The sequence below is a fragment of the Saimiri boliviensis genome, chromosome 4 (genome assembly GCF_048565385.1).
Source record: "Saimiri boliviensis isolate mSaiBol1 chromosome 4, mSaiBol1.pri, whole genome shotgun sequence".
Lineage (NCBI taxonomy): Eukaryota > Metazoa > Chordata > Mammalia > Primates > Cebidae > Saimiri > Saimiri boliviensis.
Window position 1 is genome coordinate 159110177 of NC_133452.1, and position 25641 is coordinate 159135817.

At 39.9% G+C, this 25641-nt stretch overlaps 1 protein-coding gene and 1 long non-coding RNA gene across 6 annotated transcripts in view; one reads left to right on the forward strand and one right to left on the reverse strand.

The window, feature by feature from the left end:
• The window catches only part of CDKAL1 (CDKAL1 threonylcarbamoyladenosine tRNA methylthiotransferase), a 731789-nt gene that overhangs the window by 613032 nt on the left and 93116 nt on the right, over positions 1–25641 (forward strand). The gene's annotated exons all lie outside the window — the stretch shown is intronic.
• LOC104651263 (uncharacterized) lies at positions 14646–21059 on the reverse strand. The gene is made up of 3 exons (XR_744750.3): positions 20919–21059; positions 20523–20642; positions 14646–19039 (listed from the first exon to the last, which is right to left on the reverse strand). It is a non-coding gene; the product is annotated as an uncharacterized LOC104651263 (long non-coding RNA).

Genomic DNA, 25641 nt, shown 5'->3' on the forward strand with positions numbered 1-25641 from the left:
TCGTATAAATGTCAGTATGTGTTTTTATATAGATATGTGCTTTTTAAAAATTAAAATGTTAACATACTAGAAAGTCTTCTGTTTCTTTTTTCACTTTACACTGTATCTTGGAGATAATTTTAAATAGTACATAAGGAGCTGCCTCATTCATTTTTTTAAAAATAGCTGTATATATTCTATACCAGTTATTCACCCTGCTTATTTAACTAGAGTCTTACTGGTGGATTTTTGAGTGGCGTCTGATGCTTTTGATCTTAAAAACAGTGCTGCAGTGAAACATCTCACCACCATGTCACTTCATGCATGTATAACTGTTACCTGTAGGATACGTTTCTAGAAGTGGAACATGTAGGTATCAGGTGTGTACATTTTACATCATGATAGATGTGGCGTGAGACCCACTCAGCAAAGTGTTCCAGTGTCCGAGCCCATCAGCAAGGTGAGAGCGCTCGTTTCCCCACGCCCTCCACTACACACCGTGTCAACTGACTATTAAAATCTTTCCCCCTTAGGGAAACAGAGATATCTCCTTATAGTTATTTATATTTCTCTTATGAGTGGTGTTACTCTGTTATTAGAAATAGCCACAAAAACACAGTGATTTGGTCTTTGATTTTAAACTTTTAAAATCCCCATTTTAAAATTTCTTCCTCTTCTACACGCAAGCTATATGACACTGGCAGGTTACTTAAGTTTCCTGTGCCTCGGATTTCTCGCTGTAGAATGAGAGTATGTCATCCCATAGACTCTAAGCCATTATTAAGCCATTAATTGTGAGGCTAGCCGTTAATTTACATAACACTAAGAAAGAAAAAAATGTCCATTACAATGGTGTCTTAAATTGAGAAATGCTAAAAGACAAAAGAATGTGCGTCTTAGCATCACTGAAATTTGCTAATACTTGCTTTAGAGGATTGTCTTAGGATTAAATAGAAAGCATCTAGAATAGCATCTAGCACACAGTAAGTGCTCAATAAATAACTATTATTCTTGCAGTAAAATTATAGTTTCTAGAACGTCAGCTCTACCACTAATACTCACCACACGGTATATGTTCAGTAAATAACTGGTTGTTTTAGTGTGAAGTTATAGGCATTAGAATGTAAGTAGGAATTTTGTCTATTTTGGTCAATATTGTTTCCCCAACACCCAAAGCAGTTCTTGACATGTGGGAGGTGCTCTGTCAGTGTCTGTTGATTGAAGGAATTAATGTTTCCTCTTCTAAAACTTCAGCAGCGTGTGTGTGGAGATCTTAATTCTTCCTAACAGTTGCAGGGGTCATGGGTTTTGGGATTCTGTGGTCTTTACCTCTGCTGACCTGTCCCCCATACACACCAAAACCTCTAGACTTTATCACAAACCACCTGATTTTATTTTAAAAAATAACTAAGCCCTATGGAGCTCGGTTTAAACATTCAAAAAGCTTTATTAATAAAACTAAAAATTTTGAATTGAAAGAGTTCTTCAGAATATTGTAGTTATAAAATTTGATCTGGCTGGGCGCGGCGGCTCACACCTGTAATCCCAGCACTTTGGGAGGCCGAGGCGGGTGGATCGCCCGAGGTCGGGAGTTCAAGACCAGCCTGGCCAATATGGTGAAACCCCATCTCTACTAAAAATACAAAAAATTAGCCGGGCATGGTGGCAGGCGCCTGTAATCCCAGCTACTTGGGAGGCTGAGGCAGGGAGAGATGCTTGAACCCTGGGGGGGCGGAGGTTGCAGTGAGCTGAGATCGTGCCATTGCACTCCGGCCTGGCGACAGAGCGAGACTCTGTCTCAAAAAAAAAATAAATTATCCAAACAAGAGTCAAAACGTGTTACATAATCTATACAGGATCCTAATAAGAATTTTGTGTAAAGGTTTGTGTAAGTCCTACATTTTAGAATTTGCATTTTTAAAATATATCACACTGTCTGTACAAATAATGTGGTCTTGGACTATTGTCATTCAGTATATATTTCCACTACAGAAAGTGTAAAGAAATAAAACCCTCCTTTTGAAGTACCATGTTTCATTTTGTTTTTTAATGGAACATGAGGTCATAGGAGTTTTTTTCTTTTCCTCAGCTGTAAGAGTATGGGCTTTGGCTTGATTACTTCATTGAGTCTATATCGTTTATGCTTTTCTCTTTGAATTTCAGGCTTTTCTCACATTAGACTACATGGCTTTATAAACTTTGCTTTCGTTAGTTTGGCTATAGGTATCTGAGTATTTCCATGTTGCATATGTCCCTCCATTTTCAACCTTTGAGAGTGTAGGTCGGATGTAATATTCCTTTGTTACTGTGTTTTATTTATATATTTATTTAAAGACAGGATTGCACACTGTTGCCCAGGCTGGGGTACAGTGGCACAGTCATATAAGCTCACCGCAGTCTCGAACTCCTGGGTTCAGCAATTCCCCCATATCAGCCTCCTGAGTAGCTAGGATACAGGCACACACTACCATGCCTAGTCAATTTTTTTTTTTTTTTTGGTAGGGGGAGGGTCTTACTATATTCTTCAGGCTGGTCTCAAACTACTGGCCTTAATCCTCCACGTTGGTCCTTCAAAATACTCGGATTGCAAGACCAAGCCACCTCTACCAGCCAGATTTGGTTACTTTAAAAAGAGGATATAGGAAATACATTTTGTGTTTTTATGAATATTTGTGTATATGTGCGTGTGTGTAGATGTGCATGCCATGTAAAATAAGAACTCTGGCTGATACCAGGACTAGCTGGGATAGCTTAATTCTCCACCAGTAGCCCAGGTTTTCCTACTAATAGTATTTTTCCCATCTTACAAGTGTCTTTAAAACTCTGAACAGTGGCTAGGCATGGCGGCTTATACCTGTAATCCCAACACTTTGACAGGCTCAGGCAGGTGGAACACTTGAAGCAAGGAGTTGGAGGCCAGCCTGGCTAACACAGTGAAACCCCGTCTCTACAAAAAAAAAAAAAAAAAATAGAAAAAGTAGCCAGGCGTGGTGGTGCCCGCCTGCCGTCCCAACTACTCTGGAGGCTAAGATGGAAGGATCACTTGAGTCGAGAAGGTGGAGGTTACAGTGAGCCAGGAACGCAACACTGCATCCCAGCCTGGGCGACACGGAGGAACTCCATCTCAAAACAAAACAAAAAGCAGAAAAACTCTGAAGGGCTCTGAGTGTACTCTGAATTAAGTGTGGATATTGCTACCTTAAATTTAGGGCTTACTAAGTCATAGTCTTGTTGGAAACTCAACCTGTCACGTTGAGTCTTGTTGGAAACTCAACAGTAGAGCCTGGCCCTGCTCCGGGGCCCTGTGTCCAGGAACTGAAACCTTCTTGCTCTCGCATGAACATCTCTACGTCGGTGAAGTTCACTCCCGCATGTTATGAAAGTCTACTTTTATCACAGACCTGTTTCTGATGTGTTTATATGACTTTACAGTCACTAACTTTCACTTACATGAAGCAGATAAAGTCCAAACCTGAAAGTCGGCTCTGAAACATTGAGGCAAACTTTTTATCTCCTACTGAAGATATCACAGTCTGCACTAAAGCTTAGAACAACAGATTTAAATTGCTACCCAGCTATCACCAACTTAGCACCCCAAAGGTCAGCAGCTGCTAATGCTTCACATCCATTAGGAATACCTTTCTAGGACTGATTCAGCTTTCTCTTTTTGTACTTGGTAGCTTTAAACATTCACTACTTCTCACTTCAGTTGTAACGTGCACATGTTCTCATTTTAAACAAAGCCAAATGGTTTTTAAATCCATGGATGAAAAATCATTTTCAAATCAAGTATTCATAAAAATTTTGAATATGTAATAGATGTGTACTTAAGACTTCACTCAAGGATTGCAAAATACTTACCTAAATATTCACTTTGTGTGTGTGTGTGTGTGTGTGCGCGTGCGCGCGCGCGTGCGTGTGTGTGTGTGTGTGTTGTAATTTTCAGGGAACCGGTTGATAATTGGGATCGTGCTTGCTAACATACATCTCTATCAGGGTTTCTTCTAGCCTCTCTGGCTTCCTTCTTCACATTTCTCTTCATTTGCGTCTCTCTCATGTTGCTGCTGCCCATTCACAATAGAGTTTTGTTCCTTGGTAGGCCATGGTTGCTCAGATGCATCCCAGACATACATGCAACAGACTCGGGGGCATTTTCTTTTGAATGGTGCCCCAGTCCCACTGTATCCGGGACTGAATTCATCACTGAATTTATTACCTTGGTGAATATTACATCTCTCCAGCTTCTGAGCCAAAACTAGAATCTCATCCTAGACTCCTCCGACTCCCTTTACCCACTGCTTTTGATTGCTCTCATTTTCCCAGGTCTGCCTCTGTGATTTACCTAGATTTGAGCTCACTGTCTTTGTGGCCATTGCCACAGTGAGGCCTAATCTAGGTAGATTACAGGTCCGCTTTGTGGCAGTTTTCTCCTGGATTTCCTCATCTCTCCCAAACTGATTTTCCTCTTTCCATCCTCACTGACTTCTCCCAAATCCAATCCATTATCCCACTGCCTTGATGGAGGTACTTATAAAATGCCATCCAGACTGTTGATGCCCTGTGTAAAATTCTTTCGTAGCCCTCTGCCACAGGACACAGCCCAACATGGTACGTAAGGCCCTTCGTGGCGAGTCGCTCCTTACCTTTTACCTCAAATCCCGTGCTTTCCCCAATAGGCTGCGCTCTCTCTGTTCTCAGTGTCTGTGCATAAGCTGTTTTTTGTTTCTAGAAGCCACCGTTACTTCATCTCTTTCATCTTTCCCGATGTGATATAGTTTGGCCGTGTCCCCATTCAAAATCTCATCTTGAATTGTAATCCACATAACCCCCACGTGTCAAGGGAGAGGCCAGGTGGAGGCGATTGAATCCTGGGCGTGGTTTCCCCCATGCTGTTCTCATGCTAGTGAGTGAGTTCTCTTGAGATCTGATGGTTTTAGAAGTGTTTGGTGGTTCCTCCTGCATTCATTCTCCTTTCCGCCGCCATGTGCAGAAGGTGGCTGGCTTCGCCTTCATCTCCTACCATGATTCTAAGTTTCCTGAGGCCTCCCCAGCTATGCGGAACCGTGAGTCAATTACATCTCTTTTCTTTATCTCAATTACCCAGCCTCAGGCAGTTCTTTATAGGAGCGTGAGAACGGACTAGTACACCATCAGGAAGCAGAGCTGGTGCTTCCTTGTGGGAGCTCTCCTGGCTTCCTCTACTCTCAGCTTCTCTGGGGAGTTGGCTGTCCCTTTCACGTGCCCCCACAATCTCTGGGTTTCCCCGAGCTCATTGTTTGTCTCCCCTGATGACTGAAGTTTTTGAGGTCAGGGCTTGTGTTAACTAAAGTCTATATGCAGCCTTGCAGGACTAGTACAGTGGCTGACACATAATAGATGTTCAAAGTTCATTTAAAGAAAGAGCTTGATGTTTTTCAAGGTCAGAATTTCTCTCATACAGATGCTCTAGAATAATATTTCTTGGACAAATCTTGTATTCCGTGCACACATACCAAATTAAAAAGCACGTGTGGACAGCTGTGTTTCCACAGTATTTCCATCTTTCGTATTTAAAATCAATCTTTCTATTCCCAATTACGTGAAATTAAGGGAAATGATTTAAGAGCAGTCTGTTCTTTTCTCTGTAGTTACATAAAGAGGGTAAAGCCCCTTGCAGTGGAGCGATGCCCCCTCCATTCCAGAGATTCTCAAACTTGATGGCACATTAAAATCAGCTGGGGTACTTTAAGATCTACTGTACTTGGGTCCTACACATCTACGCAATATGTGTGTTCTGTTACTCCCAAATGTTCTTGAGAATAAGTTACGCTAATTGGCTTTATTATCATTACCCATTCCCATCTCAGCGGAGCACTCAACCTGGATCCTTTTGTGCACCTGCAGTCAGCTTATTTTCCTGCTTCTGCCTCTTCGGTGAACGTCACCACTGAGGCCTGGGTCCTCTGCTTGTGCCGCATCTCCTGCGCCTCATGATTCAGATTCAATTCGTATCGCTCAAATCGCCAACATGAGCTTGCCATTTTGAATTTCTAGTTTTACCTATATTGTGCTTAATCTGATAACATGATACCTCCCTAAGGATATTAAGTAGCTTATTAGATGTTTTCTTTAGGCCTATGTTATGAATAACCCAACTCATGCTGGTTTAAACAAAGAGATCGTTTATGTTTATAATTTATTGGCTTCCTTAATTGAACTGTCAGGGTAGTTTTTACATTAAGCAAGGCTTCATTCAGGACTCAAGTCGTGTCACCAGCAGCCCTTACTTGGCAGTTTTTGATATATTGACTATTTTCAAGCTCACCTCCTTAGAGGTAGCAAAGGCTGCCCCAGATCTTCATACTTTCAAATACAAAGAAGTCTAGAGATGGTGTCTGTCCTGGAGAAGCCAACCGAGGTTTGATCAAACCTGCTCAATTTGGGTTATGTACACTTCTCAGAATTGGGCCAGGGTATTAATGTGTTGACTGACTGAAGCCAATCAAGATTTTTACCCCAGGAGCTGAGGGTGCAGTTAACCCAAGCATTGAGTGGGATGTGAAGGATGAAGCAATGGTGAATTCCCCTAGGAGCAAAGGGTGAATGGAGGAAGGAAAAATAACACATATTGACAATAATGCTAGTTAATAAATATTCACAGTAATGCTAGTTGTCATAATATTATCTGTCAAAAAGTGTTCCATCAACAGTAACATATATTTAATTCAAAATATCATATGTGTCAATATAGAAGAATTGTTTGATTGAACCATGTTGGATCATGTTGAATTTCTAGTTAAGTGAATGCCAGAAAAAGATGTAATATGTTTTATTTTCATAAACAATGTAAGAAGGCCAGGCCCAGTGCCTCATGCCTGTAATCCCAGTACTTTGGGAGGCGGAGGTGGGCAGATCATTTGAGATCAGGAGTTTGAGACCAGTCTGGGCAACATCTTGACATTCTGACTCTACTAAAAATACAGAAATTAGCTGGGCATGGTGGCAGGTGCTGGTATTCCCAGCTACTTGGGAGAGTGAGGCAGGAGAATCACTTTGACCCAGAAGGCGGAGGTTGTAGTGAGCCTAGATTGCACCACCCAGCCTGGACAATGGAGTAAGACTCCATCTCAGGAAACAGAAATAAAAGAAAAGAAAAAAGGAGAGAGAGAGATTGCTTGTGTCATTGAATTTATGAGTTTAAGCTTTTTAACAAATATTAAAACTTTACTAAACATTAGAATAGTACAGTAGAGTCTGAAGACTGACTTCAAATAGATGCTTTGCCATTTAACTACCTGATGACCCTGAATAAGTTACTTCTTTTCTTTGATCACTGGTTTTGTTTTCTGCTAGATACAGATGTAAGTAATATATCTCAAAGAGTTTTTGTGAGTATCAAATGATACAATATATGTTACAGCATGAGCAAATGGTCCCTGACTTACAGTGGTCCCACTTACAAGTTTTCTTTCGACCTTACGATTGTGGGAAGGAAAACATGTTCAGTAGAAACTGTACTTGGAGTATTCATATGACCATTCTGTTTTTATGTTCAGTGCAGAATTCAGTACATTACATGAGATGTTTTACACTTTAATATAGGTTTTGTGTGAGATGGTTTTGCCCCGTTGGGCTAACGGAAGTGTTTTGAGTATGTTTAAGGTAGGCTAGGCTAGGCTAGGCTACGGTGCTCGGTAGGTTAGGTATATTAAATGCATTTTCAACTTAAAATATTTTCAACTTATGAATGGGGTTGTCAGGTTGTAATCCCATCATAAGTTGAGACCTATCTGTAATGAAAAGTCAGAGTTAATTGTTACTTTTAATTTTACTACCTTATCTGGTTGACTTTACCTGGCCAAAGATAGTATCATTATAATTAAAATGTAATTCCGTTTTGCTAGCACACTGCCTTTATTACTCAAAACCTTTTTTGTTTTCATGTTTTATTTTGGCTGAAGAAGCCTCGGAGTGGCCTATATTAAAGATGTGTAACAAGATATTTTAGGGTAAAATAAAAAGTGATGTGCTGTTCACTCAAAAATCTGAGTCGCTGCCACAATTAAGAATAAAAGCTTGGGCTTCTGGGAAGCAAAGGCAAAATGACAAACAGAGCTAAATGCACAGCTCTCATTTTGTAATAGCAGAAAGTATATCATTCAAGAGGAATGACAACCTTTGCTTAGGGCAAATCTCTAAATAGAATATATCCTATCAATCTTTCTGTTAAGGGGTGTTGAACAGCATAATGGACCATTGTACCATAAAATTTACAGTAAGATTTGGAACTATTTTGGACAGTTTTCAATGGAGGTGCAGTCTATCCTGGGGTTGAATATGCCCTTTACTCACTGTGCACCACAGGTAATTTATTTAACTTCTTTGAAGCTCAGTTTTCTTGTCTCTAAAATGAGAATTAAAAAAAACAATACCGGCCAGGTGCGGGGGCTCACGCCTGTAATTCCAGCTCTTTGGGAGGCCGAGGAGGGTGGATCACGAGGTCAAGAGATCAAGATCATCCTGGTTAATATGGTGAAACCCCGTCTCTACTAAAAATACAAAACATTAGCTGGGCATGGTGGCGCGTGCCTGTCATCCCAGCTACTCAGGAGGCTGAGGCAGGAGAATTGCTTCAACCCAGGAGGCGGAGGTTGCGGTGAGCCGAGATCGCGCCATTGCACTCCAGCCTGGGTAACAAGAGCGAAACTCCGTCTCAAAAAAAAAAACAAAAAAACAAAAAAACAAAAAACCTCCCTATGGGATTATTGTAAGGATTAAACAAGAATGTATGTTGAAGAGATTGGCAGAGTGCTCTAAATGCAGTCAGTACTTAATAAATGTTAGTTGTTAAATAATAGGTAGAAATTCTATCTATAGATATTTATTACTATAACTAGGTATCTGGAAAAAAATATTAGCAGTGAGATAATTTTATTGTGATTAAAGCATGTGATTGAATACTGAAAAATATCACCAGGGTCCTTCAACTACTTAAAAAAAATTCTTAACAGCTGGAAATCTAAAGGAGAAAAATGAAAACATTGTTCTGGTTCTCTCTATGGGCTAATTAAAATTTTCTGTTGTTTTTTTAAAACCAGTCCATTTTGGACTAGAACTGAAAGTCTCCAACTTACTGTAAGAGGGAAAAAAAGCCCGTGGTAAGAAGACTCCAGAAACTAACTGACATACGTGAACCGTGAACCCAGGGTACACCTCAAAATTCACAATTTCCTGACAGTATCTGTACCTTAAAATTCTGCTTAGATGTGTGTAGGCTCAGTAGCATATTGTGGGCAAGTTGATGTGTTCCAGCTGTCAACTCATATAAACACTGTTGTCTTATAGGAGACCATACGTTGTGACTCTAGCATACCAAAAAAAAAAAAAAAAAAAAAAAAAAAAAAAAAAGGAAAAATGGAGTTAATTGTACTAACTCTAGATATAATACAAAATAAGATTACCTAGAATATTTCACATACTAATACATTGATGGTAGATAGCTCTTTAAGTTTGTCCCTGAAATAATGAAAGTAATAGAATATTTGGAATTATTAATTGTTAGCACTGAAAGGAGTCAGGAATTGATAAGGGTCAGCTTAATACAGTCCCTTCGTTTTGCTTTCTTTTTAATTTAGGTATGGAAACGAAGGCCCACATGCATGTGGCTGGTTAATAGTAAAATGAAACCTTCAAATCTTATTTGCTGACTCAGTCCCGTATGTCTTTCACCTCACCACAGGGTGTTTGTTTTTGTTGGTTTTGTTTGTATTTTTTTTGTCATTTATTTTTGTTTCTAGCTATTGTTGATTTTTAATATTTGCATTCCACAGGACAAGAACACCCTTTATTTCCAAGTATTCTGTGATTCAAAGCTATAGTACACTCTACCTTTTAGCAAATTGTACCTAACATTTTTTTTGAGATGTAGTTTTGCTCTTGTTGCCCAGACGGGTGCAGTGGCATAATCTCGGCTCACTGCAACCTCTGCCTCCTGGGTTCAAGCCATTCTCCTGCCTCAGCCTCTTCAGTAGCTGAGATTACAGACACCCGCCACCACGACGAGCTAATTTTTTTATTTTTTAGTAGAGATGGGATTTCACCATGTTGGCCAAGCTGGTTTTGAACTCCTGACCTTTAGGTGATCCACCCACCTCAGCCTTCCAAAGTGCTGGGATTACAGAAGTGAGCCACGGCACCTGTCCTGGACCTAGCATTTTCATAAACCGCTGATTTGCTCAACTAAATGTGAATTTCCAGGTTACTTGGCTTTGATTGGAGACCCCCCATACAGATGGCAGGGGAAGCTATAGTACTGTATCAGTCAGCTGCTCATCTGGAGTTCTGTAGACCTAAGTGAGTTTGTATAAAAGACAGCTTCTGTGGCTTGATGATTGTTTGTTTGAGACAGAGTCTCACTCGTGCCCAGGCTGGAGTTCACTGGCACAATCTCAGCTCACTGCAACCTCTGCCTCCTGGGTTCAAGTGATTCTTCTCTCTCAGCATCCTGAGTAGTTGGGATTATAGGCGCCCCCCACCACAATGAGCTAATTCTTGTATTTTTAGCTTCACCATGTTGGTCAGACTGGTCTCAAACTCCTTACCTAGTGACCCACCCACCTCAACTTCCCAAAGTGCTGGGATTACAGGCGTGAGCCAGTGCACCTGGCCAGCTTGACTTTTTTACTTGTCTCCTGGTGGAAAGCCACAGTAGACAAGGTCTCAGAGAACTACCACCTCCTAATCCCAAGGCAGACCTCTCCACAGCCATCACCCAAAGAATACAGTGGCTAAGGTTGGGGCAGCAAGGTGGTGTGAAGAAGGTATGGCAGAAATCGCCAATATCAGGACTAAAAGCGCCTGACAGCTAGTGGTGAATTTGGCTTTCCTCTTTCCTCAGCAATGCTGGTAAGTCTTCTTATCCCCTGGTTCCTTCTGCACCAGCTCCCAGGATGGGATGAAAAGGGGAGTATTCCCAAAAGCTACTTCCAGGGCAGGGCTTATGATACACCAAAGTTCAAAAAACAGTTACAAAACAGTAGATTCCGTTTAAGTCACAATATTATGTATATATCTGTGCTTCTGAATTGTCTGCCTTTTGTGTAGTATGATTTCCATAATAAGGCGTAAAAGGAGTAAGTGATGCTTTTTTCAAAAAGGCTGTGCCAGAGAAAATTTGAATGATGGCATTGTTCAAAATCCGGTTGGCTCTGATAGCTGTAGATGTAGATATTGATATAAATATATTTTTTAACCATGTGTTTAAATATAAACACTGAATTTCAGAAATCCCAGTTTATGATAGGTACCTTCTTTTAGGGTGTTTGTCTCCATTACGTCTAGTTCTAAAAAGATATGTAGTTCTTTTTTTTTTTTTTTTTTTTTTTTTTTGAGACGGAGTTTCGCTCTTGTGGCGCGATCTCGGCTCACCACAACCTCCGCCTCCTGGGTTCAGGCAATTATCCTGCTTCAGCCTCCTGAGTAGCCGGGATTACAGGCAAGCACCACCATGCCCAGCTACTTTTTTGTGTTTTTAGTAGAGACTGGGTTTCACCATGTTGACCAGGATGGTCTCGATCTCTCGACCTCGTGATCCACCCGCCTCAGCCTCCCGAAGTGCTGGGATTACAGGCTTGAGCCACCGTGCCCGGTCAGATATGTAGTTCTATATCAGTTTAATTTCAGTTTTCTTGTTAGGCCATTTTGGTGATCATCTCCTACATACTGTAATGACAACATTTTCACATCATGTGTCTTCATTACTTTGGTATGTGGTCTGTTGTTACGTATATAGCAAAAAAGTCACCATAAACAAGTCAAAAGCAATTTGATGCTAACTACCCACTACGCAAGTTTTGGTAGCAGTAAAACAGAGATTGGTTTCATGAGAGGGGCTTACTGAGAAGACAGCTGGCATTTGACATTCCTAACACTGGAAAAAACCGTAAAGCTAGATGGCTACTCTAAAATGTCATTGATTAGTTCAGAGCCTTCAGTTAATTATGTTAAGTTTTCATTGATTTGAAGTAGTTTCAGGGGAGACCTCTCTGCATTAGTGAAATGTTTTTATTTTTAAAATATTTCTAAAGGAATACAGTTTATTTCTTTCAAGTAATCACACAAATTTAGTATTCCAAAGAGAGCACTTTGTGATTCTTTAAATGAATAGATAAGAAACATTTTCTAAGGCATCAGTAAGACTTCAAAATGAAAACATTACTGTTTAACCATAGACAAAAAATTGTAACCTATCTGGTAATTAAAGCAGTACAAATTTAAATTTCAATGAAGTGTTATTTTCACCTATGAAATTACTAAAAATGTTTGAATTGAGAATACTGAGAGCTGGATAAGCATATAAATTTTAGAAAGAGGCTAATAGTTTCTATCATTTCACTCAGCAAATCAGCTCCTGGAAATCTATTTTGAGGAACTAATCTTAAAGATAGAAAGCTCTCTTTGCACAAAAATGTTCACTGCATTGTTATCAGTAATTGAATAAAAACCTTAAATATCTGTCATTAAGGAAGTTAATTATGTAAGTAAATCATAGTATACATGTGCAGTAGATTAATACCCAGCTGATAAATGTGATTTTTGCAGAATTTATAACAGTGTGGAAAACACTCATTAGGAAGAAAAAATAGTAATAACGATTTTATATAAGTTAGGAAGTCAGCCCTATTTTAAAACTACGTATTAATGAAGATAGAAGGAGATAATGAAATTTTAAAAATCTCCTAAGCTCAGGCATTTTACTTAGGGTCTTATTTATGCTAATATGTAGTCATTGCTTTTTTTTAATTATTGCTTGTACAAAAGTAAAAGTAAGCTGTTCCCTTTCCAAATTATCTCACATGCGAAGTTACGAAGGTCATAATAAGATTTTTACCTTAAAGCAGAAATATCTTTAGATACCACATTTAAGTTTTCCAAGTATTCTCCCTTCATCATCTTTTTATGTTTGTGTTTTTCAATGTATTATTTATGTGTCTCGTGATTTTGCGGCATTACTTTCTGGAAGAAATGGTATTTCCTGGTATTTTCTCCTTGCTCGCACATCTGTCTACCCCCTATAACTCCACCAAACTAGAATTCTGAGATGGTATTTAGAGGCTGTTAGGAAGTAGAACCTATATATGTGTTTTAATTTTTTTTTCCAGAGGTTCTACAGCACATGGGGATTATTTAACAGTTTCTAAGCACACATGATCCATTTACAAAGACAAAGCACCTTGTGTTTCTATAGTTATTTTTATGTAAAGCTATTAAAGGAACAGGAAACATCTTTCAGCAGCCTTTCTCCCTACAACTGCCCCAAAAATAGTCGTTAGTATTAAACATAACAGAGACTAAAATTGTTTCCCATAGATGCTTAGAGAAAGGCTGCAGGGTAACACTAAAGCATTTGGGGTTATTTATAATAAAGCTTGTGCAAAAGAAACAAGATGCCAATTCACGTGTCAGGCAGACAGTGGCAGCTGCTTTGTTACTATGTGGCACTGTCCCATCCTAAATCAAATGGGAAATGGGTACTGTTTGACAGATACTGTCAGCAGTTACAAACATTATTAAAATAATTAAAAAGCTGCCGCTTTTTTTTTTTTTTTTTTTTTTTTTTTTTAATCTTAGGGACAGGCTGTTGGTTTCTTCGGGTTTTCCCAACCCTGGTGCTCAGGACTCCAGGATGAATATTCCTACACCAGATTTTCGATCCAGCCAAGCCTGAGCTACGATTTTTTTTAATCCCAGTGGGACAGTGTAGCTATGTTCTTGGCGTTTTCTGCCTATTACCAGTTAGGGTCTGTGAACAGAATCTCCATTTGTGAGAACCTCATTGTGGATAGCACGCAGTGGTCTTTTCATTTTGATTGATGGTTCTGGTTCTGCACCATCTGGCTTCTGATAGGCTGCATTAATCATATCCTGAACTAAGAAAGTGTAGACATGTCTGCTTAATATGTACCCATACATAATGTAACATTAGTTATTCATTCAGCTTGCAAAACAGTCATAATGTATGCAAGGTCTTTATATAGTAAAACATAAATATTAATATGTGACCCATTAATGCTGTTTTTACTTGTACTAACCTCCCACTAGTGCATTTGTTTATGAAGATTGAAATTAAGAGAAAGAAGGCCATGTGCACATTTCCATGAACACATAAAGTTTTGCTGATGTCTCCTATGAATTTAGAGTGATGTATGTGTGAAATACTTACTTGCCCATATTTACTTTATATCTCTAATTGCCTCTTGAAATACAGGTTAAATGCAAGCTGCAACGAAGATTAATTTTTTCTCATGTGAACTCCTTGCATCAAATGTAGGTCATCCATTTGCCGGGGTCTTGGGGGCGGATGTGGCCGTGCTCTTTTGTGCTGCCTCTGGCTGGGCCCACTCTGTCCCCTGCTGTGTGATAATGTCAAGAGGAAAAGAGGGGCCAGCGGAGGCCAGATAGGAATTCAGAAGTTAAAGTTTGCTCCGGATTTAGGACTGTCATACTTACCAGTAGCTCAAATTCGGTCTTAAAAAATTTGCTAGGGCCTTTTCCATTTAAGAGAGATTTAGTGTGTACTAATCATAATCCTTTCACTACCTAGGGGATTTAAATTCTCCTGGGAAGTTACCTTGTACAGAATTGCTAGAGTATATTTCTTGAGATAGCAAATTAAAACCATAACTTCATAAAACACATTTTATGTTTTATTAATTATGTTTTGTCATAACAACACTGTATTCCCGTGTGGTTACATCTTCTTGTATGTGCCCCCAAATCAAAGTATGTATTTTAATGAATTATGCTGTTGCAGAGTAAGTGAAGATTAATGTTTGTGTGCTGCAGAACACAAAGCACGATCCACACTGTAACAGTAATCAATCATCGAATAATGCATGGGTATCATGGCAGACAATCATAGTTTTTATTGAGAAATAAGTAAACTTCAACTTCTGCTTGAAATGTAATAGCAGTGAGGTTTAATTAGTCACGTAAGCTCTATGAGCAGTACCAGCAGAAACAGTATAAAATGTAATGCAGGGATTCAAACTGACATCTTGAAAGAGTTTCAAACATTAAGATAATACCATGTAGAAATCTGGAAAAAATAATTTCAGAAATAAAATTAGTGTTTTAACATCCAGCTCCTCCTTTCTTATTTTAAAATTACTTTTGTCTGATTCTTCCAATAGTTTAGATCCCATTATTGCTTCATTTATTCTATTAAGTGATTTTTAAAAATAAGCCCAATGTCAAGAACGTGGCATTGACAAACCAAACTAGAGAGTAAAAAATCTTGTATAAATAGTCTATGACCATGGGCACACTGGTGTCATTCTAGGAATTTGTGAAGAGTGCTGATTTTCCTCAGAGAAGGCGGAGTTTGTGTCTTGAGTTTGCCTCCCAACTAGCTGAATGATCTTAAAAATAGGTTCAAACTGACTGGCCTATTTCCAGATTAACCCTCATTTAAAGATATAATAGTCTGAGTGAGCTTTTTATCTTTAAAAAAAAAAATGTTTATTAACCTCTAGCCTGGTTTCTTATCTTAAAATTGAAGAATATCCCTTCCCTTAGTTTTAGTTGTACGCGAGGGTCACATGAGATAATGTGTGCGTGTTATAAACTTTAAGTACTATAGAAATATATGTACTGTCATTTTTATTGATTAAACTTTCCTGGATTTCATCTGCTACATTCATGAGAGTATGTGCGATGATACATTCTCCTCTCATGTCAGAGTAAATTTTAAGAAGCAATAAAATGATGAATACATGTGTTTCCTGGTGCCTGGATTTCTATTCTTATGTAAGTTCCTTCTAGAGTTTACGGGTTAAAAACTACTTTTCCCCTGGAAAGAGCCATATGCTAGTTCTCTACATAATTACAACATAATATAATTTTCTTCTTCCAGCAACATATAAACTATTGGACGGTGCTTCTTTAAAATTAAGGACATTCATCTTGAAGCTGGGACAGGACTAAAAGGGAAGGTATTTTAAACCAAACCATTTCTTTAGCTCAGGAAGGCAGTGCCAGAAAAACAGCTTTCAAGAGGCCAGCGCTCCGCTTCTCCATTGGAGAACGGGAGCCATCCAGGAGGGGCATGAACAGATGGGGAAGTTAGAGAACCTGACAGCTTTCCTCTCCCTCCGCAAGTCATCGGTAGACTTTGACTGGAAATGTAGTAACCTCCCAGAACGCCAAATAAACCTCTTTCAAGTATGTAAATACCAAAACAAAAGTGACTTTTTTATTTGTAACATTTTAATGAATTTTAATGTTTTTGTCTCATCATGAATATATGAGTGTTTACTCTGGTATTGTCTCCTTTTAATGTTACCAGCTTGTCCGAAGGATGACGAGACATATGTCCGGTTCTCCAATGCAGGGAAATCACTGTAGGCCATGCTTTGTGTTTACTTAGACTTTAAGTGAAGTTAGGCGTCCTCTATACTTGTACCTAGTGTCACAGCACAGATTCATATGTGTGTAAGCAATGTGCTTATGCTAGGACTCAACAGTCTTTATATACAGGTTTTTAAAACTCATTCATTTCTTGTCTTGATGCACAAGACATTGAAAATACAAACAATAAGATTCTGCATGGTCCGATGTCTTGACACACTCCAGGCTGTTGGGTAGGATGGAGACGAACACCTAATTTTAATTCTAGGATTCATAAGTAATGCCATTACCACCCCTATTATTAATCACTGTATGATTAGTAGTGTTAATAGCAAAGCATAAATGTGTTTTAAAGGAATCTTGTTATGAAAGTTTAACGGAAGGTCATTCGAAACTTTGAAAGCACAAAGTATTCAGTGCTAGCTTCATGCCTGAAAATGGTTGTGGGGACCATGACTTATTAATTATTTCATCAAATAAATCTATTGCTCTTTCCCCTAAGAGCTAAAACTGTCTAATTTTTTTTTCCAAGACCAGTATTTCGGGGTTTCTCTAAGCTGTTGTGGCATTTGTGGCAACTTTACCAAGAACACGATGGTCCCAAGGTACCTTTTTGAGTTTCACATCTGCCTTAAATTGTAACCAAGAAAACCAAGTGGATACCCATCCAAATCACTGTCCAGTGCTTTTTCCTTCATAGCACTGAACTCGTGTTATTTCTTTGACTCCTTCTCCAATCATCAAGATAACACGGAGGAATTACTTCCCAGCTGTCTCTCCTATACTGTAATAAATTATTGCCCTCTGCTCTTCCCAGAGGACTCCAAGGCTTCTGACAGCCCTGACCAGGGTCTACCATTGCCATCCCCTCGCCCCCACCGCTTACGAAAGTGTCCCACCCCAGACCCTAGAATACAGATTAGAATCAAAGCAGGAACTATTGGGAGGAGAAGGGGGTTGGGACAGTCATGCATTATGCAGAGTTTGTCAGTGTTCATGTGAACAAAAGGTCACCGAGACTCATCAGATTTATAATGGAGAAAGAACATCATTCTCTGCCTTTAAAAATTCCTTATTTTATAGTTTGCCTAGTATGCTGCAATTATTTAATTTTGAGTTAAAGATATTGTTCATGGCAAAAAAAACCTATTTATTTTTAATCATAGTTGATTAACCTGTGTATTACTAGTTAGGAGTTTTTTAGGTTATTTACAGTTTGTACTTGACTGTCACTACCAAATGCAGATTTATCGTATAAAGGAACTATCCTCCTTAATTTATTTTCTATTTTGTAGCCTGTTAGGATTTTTTAAAGGAGTTAAGGCATGAAAAACCCTTAAACAGTAGGCTAAAGTCATCTTCTAAATATTGAGATACTTATCTTTTCAGAGAACCTGTATAATTTAGGGGTGTTTTAGGAAATAAAACGCATGTAGAATGTGAATCTTTTTTCTTATTTAAAGCAATCACTTCAGTAGGTTTCTAACCAAATGTTAGAGGAAGTAGGAAGATGCTTGTCAAAATCAAATAACTTGTAAGCCATGGTGTCCATATTTTTCCAGGAGTGGAAAGCCCTAATATCACAGCTATTCAGCTTCCCATTCCACAAACATCATTGTTTATAAACATTTCTAAAACGGCTCTCTGTCTAGCCTACACATATGCCTTGTCTCAGAGTTACCCCTTGTTCCTTTTAGTCTCCTCGCAGTTGTATTCTTGCTGTTTTATTCATTTTCCCCCTCTTCCCTTTCACATTAACAAAGTAATTCACTTTCATATGTATTGCTAGAGTTGTATTTTTGTTTCAAATGGTGACTGCATTCCCTCACCCTCAAAATGTCTGGGTAAATAGTTTATGGCCATCTGTATTCTGTCATGCGAAAGAAGATGGTCCTTCCAAATAAATTCAGTGACGCAGCCATAATAACCAACATTGCATGTGCGCGTGCGTGCGTGCGTGTATGTGTCTTTTGGGGGGAACTATCATTTTATAATTTCATCCACAGACAACCCCAACCCAGAGCTTTTTAAATGCCTATCCTTTAACAAACATAATTTTATTTCTAACATTTTTGTAATACAAATGTGCCGAAACATCTAGGCAGCATGCTGTGTATCAAAAAGAGTAAGTGCTTTGCAGCCAAGTGAACCTGGCTTGGAAAATGCTTTCTCTCATTGACTAGCTGTGAAACTTTGGGCACGTTCCCTGATCTATCTGACCCTCACATTTGTCATCTGTGAAACAGGGAAAATAGTATCTACTCTGTGAGAACTAAAACTCTGAAAACAACCGATTCAGAGTCAGGACTCGTAAAGTCTCTTGCCTATTTCCTTTCCCTTTCTTCTAAATAATTTCTTGGATAATATGTTCAGTAGTCTAGACACTTGAAAATACTGAATTATTAAATATTTTCATGTTTCATTTCTCATGTCTTTCAATGGTAGTTGAAAAAAATATATTACCGTAAGACATAGCACCTGGACATAAGCATAGATGAGCTCAGTCAAGCCCATCTGTATACATGAGGTCAAAGTCAGGTCCCACCCCAGAAAACATGGTGAAGTCCAGTTTGCCTCCTCCAGCAGCCAGCTTCTCCTTTTCCCCTCTGTGTGCCCTTCTTGCTGCTTATGGACTCAGTGACCTCGCGCTGTCTGCAGTCATCCACATTCAAGCCTGCTTTCAACAGAGAATGTGAGAAGCACATCCATTACAAGATATACATTATTGAAAAGGGTCAATAGGAGAATCTCCCTGGCTATTTTCATTTTAACAAAAGAGACGGATTTAAGTCAAATTATTAACTACTAATTGTTGATTCTTGTGTGGTAATGAACCTTTCTGTTTTCCAGCACACATTCTGGAACTTGTCAATTATGGTGTCCCTGAAAATTATTTTTAATTGGCTCTTTTGCCTTTAAGTGGCTCCTTTGGATGACTTCTGACCCTCCAAAGAGATCCACAAATCATGGGAAAGTGCTCCCTTCTGGCAGAAGCCCATTTCACTTGTGAGCAAGTCATCCAGTAAAATGCACAATGTCGTCAAGGAAGGGAATTGGGAATAGAACAGAGGATGTTACTTACAGCAGAATTACTAGCTGTGGTTATTCCTGATCATCAGCATGTCCCAAGAAAGACTTAAAGAGTAAGAAAAGGCAGAGAAAAATAACTTCTACCTTTAGTACAAAATCAGTTGTACTGTGCCTTTGTTTTCTTTCCTTCCCCCCCCCCCCCCCTTGAAACAGGGTCTAGCTCTGTCACCCAGGCTGGACTCTAGTAGTGTGAAAATGGCTCAGTGCAGCCTCCACCTCCCAGGGTCAAACAATCCTCCCACCTCAACCTCTCGAGTTAGCTAGGACCACAGGCATGCACCACCATGTAGCTAATTTTTAATTTTTCATAGAGATGGGGTCTCACTGTGTTGCCCAGGCTGGTCTCAAACTCCTGGGCTCAAGTGATCCTCCCGTCTCAGCCTCCCAAGTGCTGGGATTACAAATGTAAGCTACTACTCCCAGCCTACTTGCCTTTCGTTAAAATCTTTACTTTTAGAAAATATCTGAAAGCAAATAAAAACCTAATAAATTGTGAAGATCATGGATTACAAGCAAGACTATCTTGTTTCCCCTCAGGTAAATTACAAGGGTATTTTCTTCACAAACCTTAATAAGGCAAAGACTGCAAATAGGCACAGATAATTGTTGATAATCTCAGCGTTATGCTGACTTTTTGTTTCTTTGTTGTAATCTTCTGATAGAGGATTTGGGTACATACGGAAGATCAAGGAGAAGGAATGTAGAGGAATTCATTTAATTGCCAAGTGTTTCCATGAAACATGTGAATAATACACTGTCAAACACTAGATTATTTACTGCCTTGTGTGTTTGCTTAATTATATCTTAGTAACTAGACTGTTCATTTCTCAAGGGTAAGGACTGTGTCTTACATCTTCGAACACCCTTAAAGGAACCTAGGCTAATAGTTGACATTGAATAGATTCTAAGTAAATTCTGGCTGGCTGGAATTACATTTATGACAAAGCTACTTGCAGATTACTTGTACTGAGACCGAGTGTAAATGCTAGAGGAGTCGGACGGACATGGTTTTCTTTGGACACACCTTGGATGTGGCTGATGTCCTCCCCACCCCTCCTTGGGCATACCTTTATGATACAACTTTAATTCAGTCAAACTGGTATCACTGCATGTTTCCAAGAGCCTTGTTCACTTTCTGACCAAATTATCCGTCTTCTACCCGGGGTTCTCAGTCGGGGTTGGTGCCACTGTGTCAAGGGGGTACATGGAAATAAGGAGAGGTTGGTTGTTGCTAGTGGTGCTACTGGCACTATGCTGCTAGGCGCGGGAGGTGCCAAACATGCTCAGTGTCGCACAGTCTGCCACAGCAAAGCACTGTCGTGCTCACAGCACCACTAGTGCTCAGCATTAAAAAACACTGGATTCCTTAAAACCTTGTCCTGCTTTGTATATTAGTCCGTTTTCAGGCTGCTGATAAAGACATACTCAAGACTGGGAAGAAAAATAAGTTTAATCGGACTTACAGTTCCACATGGCTGGGAGGTCTCAGAATCATGGCGGGAGGTGAAAGACACTCCTTACTTGGTGGCAGCAAGAGAAAATGAGGGGAGAAGCAAACGCGGAAACCCCTGGTCAACCCATCAGATCTCGTGAGACTCACTCACTATCACGAGAAGAGCCTGGGAAAGACCGGCCCCGAGGACTCAGTTACCGCCCCCTGGGTCCCTCCCACAGCACCAGAGAATTCTGGGAGTTACAGTTCAAGTTGAGATTTGAATGGGGACACAGCCAAACCATGTCACTAAGCAAGCCTTAGATTTCACCACTCCCCCCTTGCACGCTATATTTAATCCTGACTGAGCTACTTCGTTCTGGATCATGCCAAGCTCTGTCTACTTCTGCATCTTTGCAGATTTTATGTTTCAGGCTCCTGACCTACTTTCTCTGCTAGCGAAATGTTTTTTAATCTTTCAGGACTCAGCCCAGGCACCTCCACAAAGCCTTTGCTTCTTACAAACCCAGCCTGGAATAGGTGGCATCTTTATGTGCCTTGAAAGCACCCTGTGCTTCCCTCTGCCATGACATTTGTCCCAATGAATTGTGGTTGTTTACTTTCATATCCTCCCACTAGGCCAAAAGCTACTTAAGAATAAATTGTATGTCCCAGCAGTTCACTCCGTGCCTGACATATAGTGCGTATTTAATAATTTTTAAACGAATGTCTTTAAACCAGTGACACTGTCAGACAGGAATTAGTTCATTTGGCAGATATTCACTGTGTATTCCTCATAACTTCATGCCAAGGAAGAGTCTTGGCATGAAGCAACACTGTCATTATGGATGGGGAAGAAACCTTAGGAATGAGGTTAGGAAGAAGGGGCGGAGAAATGATCCACATAAGAGGGTCAGCTCAGGCTTTATTCGCTCAGTAGCCCTTAAGACTGTGAGTGGGATGTGGTGGTAGGAGGGGCCCAGCCCACACTGCTCAAAGTTTGGAACTTGGGACGCAGGCCGTCCACAAACATATTGACCCAAAATCAGGTACCTATAGAAGTAGGAGTAAGCATTTAGGAATTTGACAGAATAATTTTATGTCTCTTAAATCTTATACTGAAAACATCGGCGCTTGTTTATTTAATGCCATTTTTACTAGTCATTAATCTTCATCATATCTTATAAATAAATTGGTGCCTGGTGGATCTGAATTTTTTTTTTTCCCAAAAAAAGAAGGAAGGAGAAAGATTTCAATAGCTGGTCCTCAGTCATGTGCACCAGACTGGTCTAGGTGTTCCCAGCGATGACTCTTGGTTTGTACCGGATTCCAAGTTAGATGCCAAAGAATCAGGATCTTACTGCCAGTTCTTTGCTTCCTTTTCTCCCCTCCTGGCAAGAGGTGGGCTTACTCGAGATACAGGCAAGCAGGTAGGACAGGGTCCTCTCTGAGTACCTAGATTTCTAGGTAAGCCAATAGTACTTAGCTAGAGCTGCCATAAGAAGAAAAAAATTCTACTCGTCTGGATCAAGCCAGTCTGACAGAAGACTGGGACACTATAGCGTCTGGAGTGCCCGGTTTCCCCCCAAGCAGCAGGGTTTATGGTAGCATAACTAAGTCTAGCACCTGCCTCCTGGTGGACTAGTGGCCACCAGTATACCCTTCATTCTGACGACGATGAGCTCAAGAAATATATGAGATTAGCTGGATTCATAGGCTAAGGAGCCTCACTGGCAGCAGCTCAGCAGGTTATGGGAGACAGTGGCCTACGTGCCTAGGGTAAGAGGAGCATAGTGCCAGGTAGTGTGAAGATTCAGACATGAGCAGTGCTGTTGACAGTTTGAACCCAAAGCATGGACAAAAGTACAAATAGAATGCTCTAGGAGAAAAAGAGAAGTTCACAATGTAATACAGCAACCTTGAGTAAATACGAACCAGTCTGTGTGCAGATTCAAGCAAGGCACATTACTTTTACAAACTTAAGAAGTTGAAGATGGTAATGGTAGTGGGACCTTTATTGACTGTTAAGTAAGAAGCAGTATGACCCTCATAAAGATTGTTTATATGTAGCAGGGTTGAAGTGCCACATGATAAAACTCATAAGCTTTACTTACAAGAGTTGTAACTAGCGTAGAAAAAAAAATCCTGCCAGACATCGTGTCTGCTTTGTTTGGAATAGAAGCATAAATATCTAATTTGCCTTGTTATAGAGAAGAATGCATGATCTATGCAGAATGTAACCAAATAATCATTCTATCAGGCTCAAAATGTAGGGAACATGGTTAATTTGCTGCTTTGCCCTAATCCTTTTTCTCAGATGGTGAAACAAAAATCTCTACATTTGTACTTCTTGTAGTCATATTTCACCTCTTAGAAGCTAAAGACGCGATTTTGCCAGAAGGTCAAAACTAAAAGCAGCCAATAGCATAAGTCAGTCTGCCTAAATTAGGAAAGTTACAAACACACACGGTCATAAACTTCCGAAAGGTTTTTTTTTCCTCTCAGCATTTCTCTAGTCAGTAGGTCTTTTACTCTTTTCCATTTAAGTGTTGTGTCATGAAAGCAAGTGTGTCTGTAATGATAAATATGTCTCAGGAGTGCAAGGTGGGACCCTATAAACCTTTAATATTAGCATTTCATCACAAGAGTTCCTTTGTTAATTTTTCTGTTGAAGAAAAATGAGGGTGACTGGCAGCCTGAAACGAAAGCTTAGCTTTTGTTTTTAAACAAAATTGACTTGATGTGGTTTAGGTTGAAAATTGAGATTTTATTTTTTGAATTTGTCAGGCTTTTATTTTTTAGGTGGTGGCTTGCCTGTGTTAGATGGTTCCGTTTCCTGGTGTATTTGTAATACCCGAAAGCAAATGAATTTTTATGGAACCATAAAAATGATCAACTGTATACTCTTATATAGAACGTTCATGTGCAGCATAATTGTTTAATGCTGTTTTCTTTCCACATTAAGTCACCCCGAAAGACTATTGATTGTCGCAAACACTGTTTCTTCGTGCCAGAATTCTCCAGACCTCTGTCTCAAGGGACCCTAGTCAGGAGGGTAATTGTGTGTGTTGCTGCTCTCTGTTGAATGCCTGGTGACAGCCTGTCAGGACTGACTCAGGTTGTAGAACAGTGCATTTCACAATGCTGAGTAGCCTGACATTCTGGTGTCAAGTGGGAGGAACCCCTCAGTTATGGCTAAGGGAACAGAGAGTTAGATGCTGAAAAGCAGCACAAGTTTAGTCGATATGCGGTATTCAGAAAAGACTGAGATACCATTCTGTGTGAAGTTGTGAATTTTGCCTTCATTTATAGATATGTGCCCACAGCGCCGTATTACTTTCACCTGTGTAGTACTTTCTACAAAGCACTTGACCTGTGAATCAGCTCACCAGCTAGACAGACAACTCTCTTTGATCCTCAGTTTTCAGATCTGTGTAAGTGGTGTAAAACTGCACAGCATCCTCTTCGCCAGCCTCACAGACTCGTGAAGGTCAAATGTCATGGAGCTTAGACATGCAAATGTTATTTTCCCGGCACAAGAGTAAAGTCACGTAAAAGAAAAACTGTTTTTAAAGCAATAGCAAATGCTGAATACTGTGCCGTGGTCAGCGGAGGCCAGTTTCATATCCTGGGCATGGATTCTGGCATTCCAGTGACATTTTATACTGAATCACCTTTGCTTAAAAACTGAAGATGAGGCTGGGCGTGGTGGCCCAGGCGTGTCATCCTAGCACTTTGAAGGCCAAAGCGGGCAGATTGCGTGAGCCCAGGAGTTAGAGATCAGCCTGGGCAACATGGCGAAACACCATCTATACAAGAAATACAAAAAAAAAAAAAATTAGCTGGGTTTAGTGGCATGTACTTACGGGCCCAGCTACCTGGGAGACTCAGGTGGGAGGATCGCCAGAGCCCAGGAGGTTGAGGCTGCAGTGAGCCATGATCATCATGTCATTGCACTCCAGCCTGGGTGACACAGTGAGACTGACCTTGTCTCTAAAACAAACAAAAAAAACAAAGATGAGACGAGGTTAATTGAGGGTTGGGGTGAGGAGGGAAATAAGGGATGTGCCCTAGCTTTCCATATTTTCTAAGATTTTCTGTTTGAAGTATCCTTATTTGCTTTAAATTTGAGATTTACCCAAAGTGATTTCAACCTCATGACTTGTCCAAAATAAGTTCTGCTTTGCTAGGCCTGAGCCCTAGGTGGTCATGTCCCCTTAGGCTGCCTAGAGCCTTCGGGATTGTCGTGTCTTACACAAGTTCTTACGAGGGCCGCAGAGCTGGGGGCCTGGAGCTCATTTGCATACACTTGATTCATGGCCTCTCTTTCCAGGCAGTCACATTTTCCTTCTCCGAACAATGTCCTAACTGTTGAAAGTGTCCAGATTTCTGTGTTTGTTCTCAATGACGAAGAGCAGAAAGTCTATAAAAATGTTAAATTATGGTAATAAAGTAAATGTCTTCATTTACTGAGCTGATCTTTTCACATTTAGAATAAATACCTCCTTTGTAGTAACTCCTTAGAAAAATTCCAAACGCTTCGTAACATTATTATGAGAAAAGATGGGTTTTTTCCCCTCTTGTGAAACTGGTTAACAACATCCCAGAAAACTAGAATTCTCTAGTAACCTTTAGGTCAAGTGCCTGTCTTCACACCCTTCCCTTTTATTCCAGCTCACTTGTGAAGGAGCAGTTTATTCTTAATTCCTAGCTGCTTTTTAGGGGACCGAGGTAGTCTCAGCAAAGAATGGGAA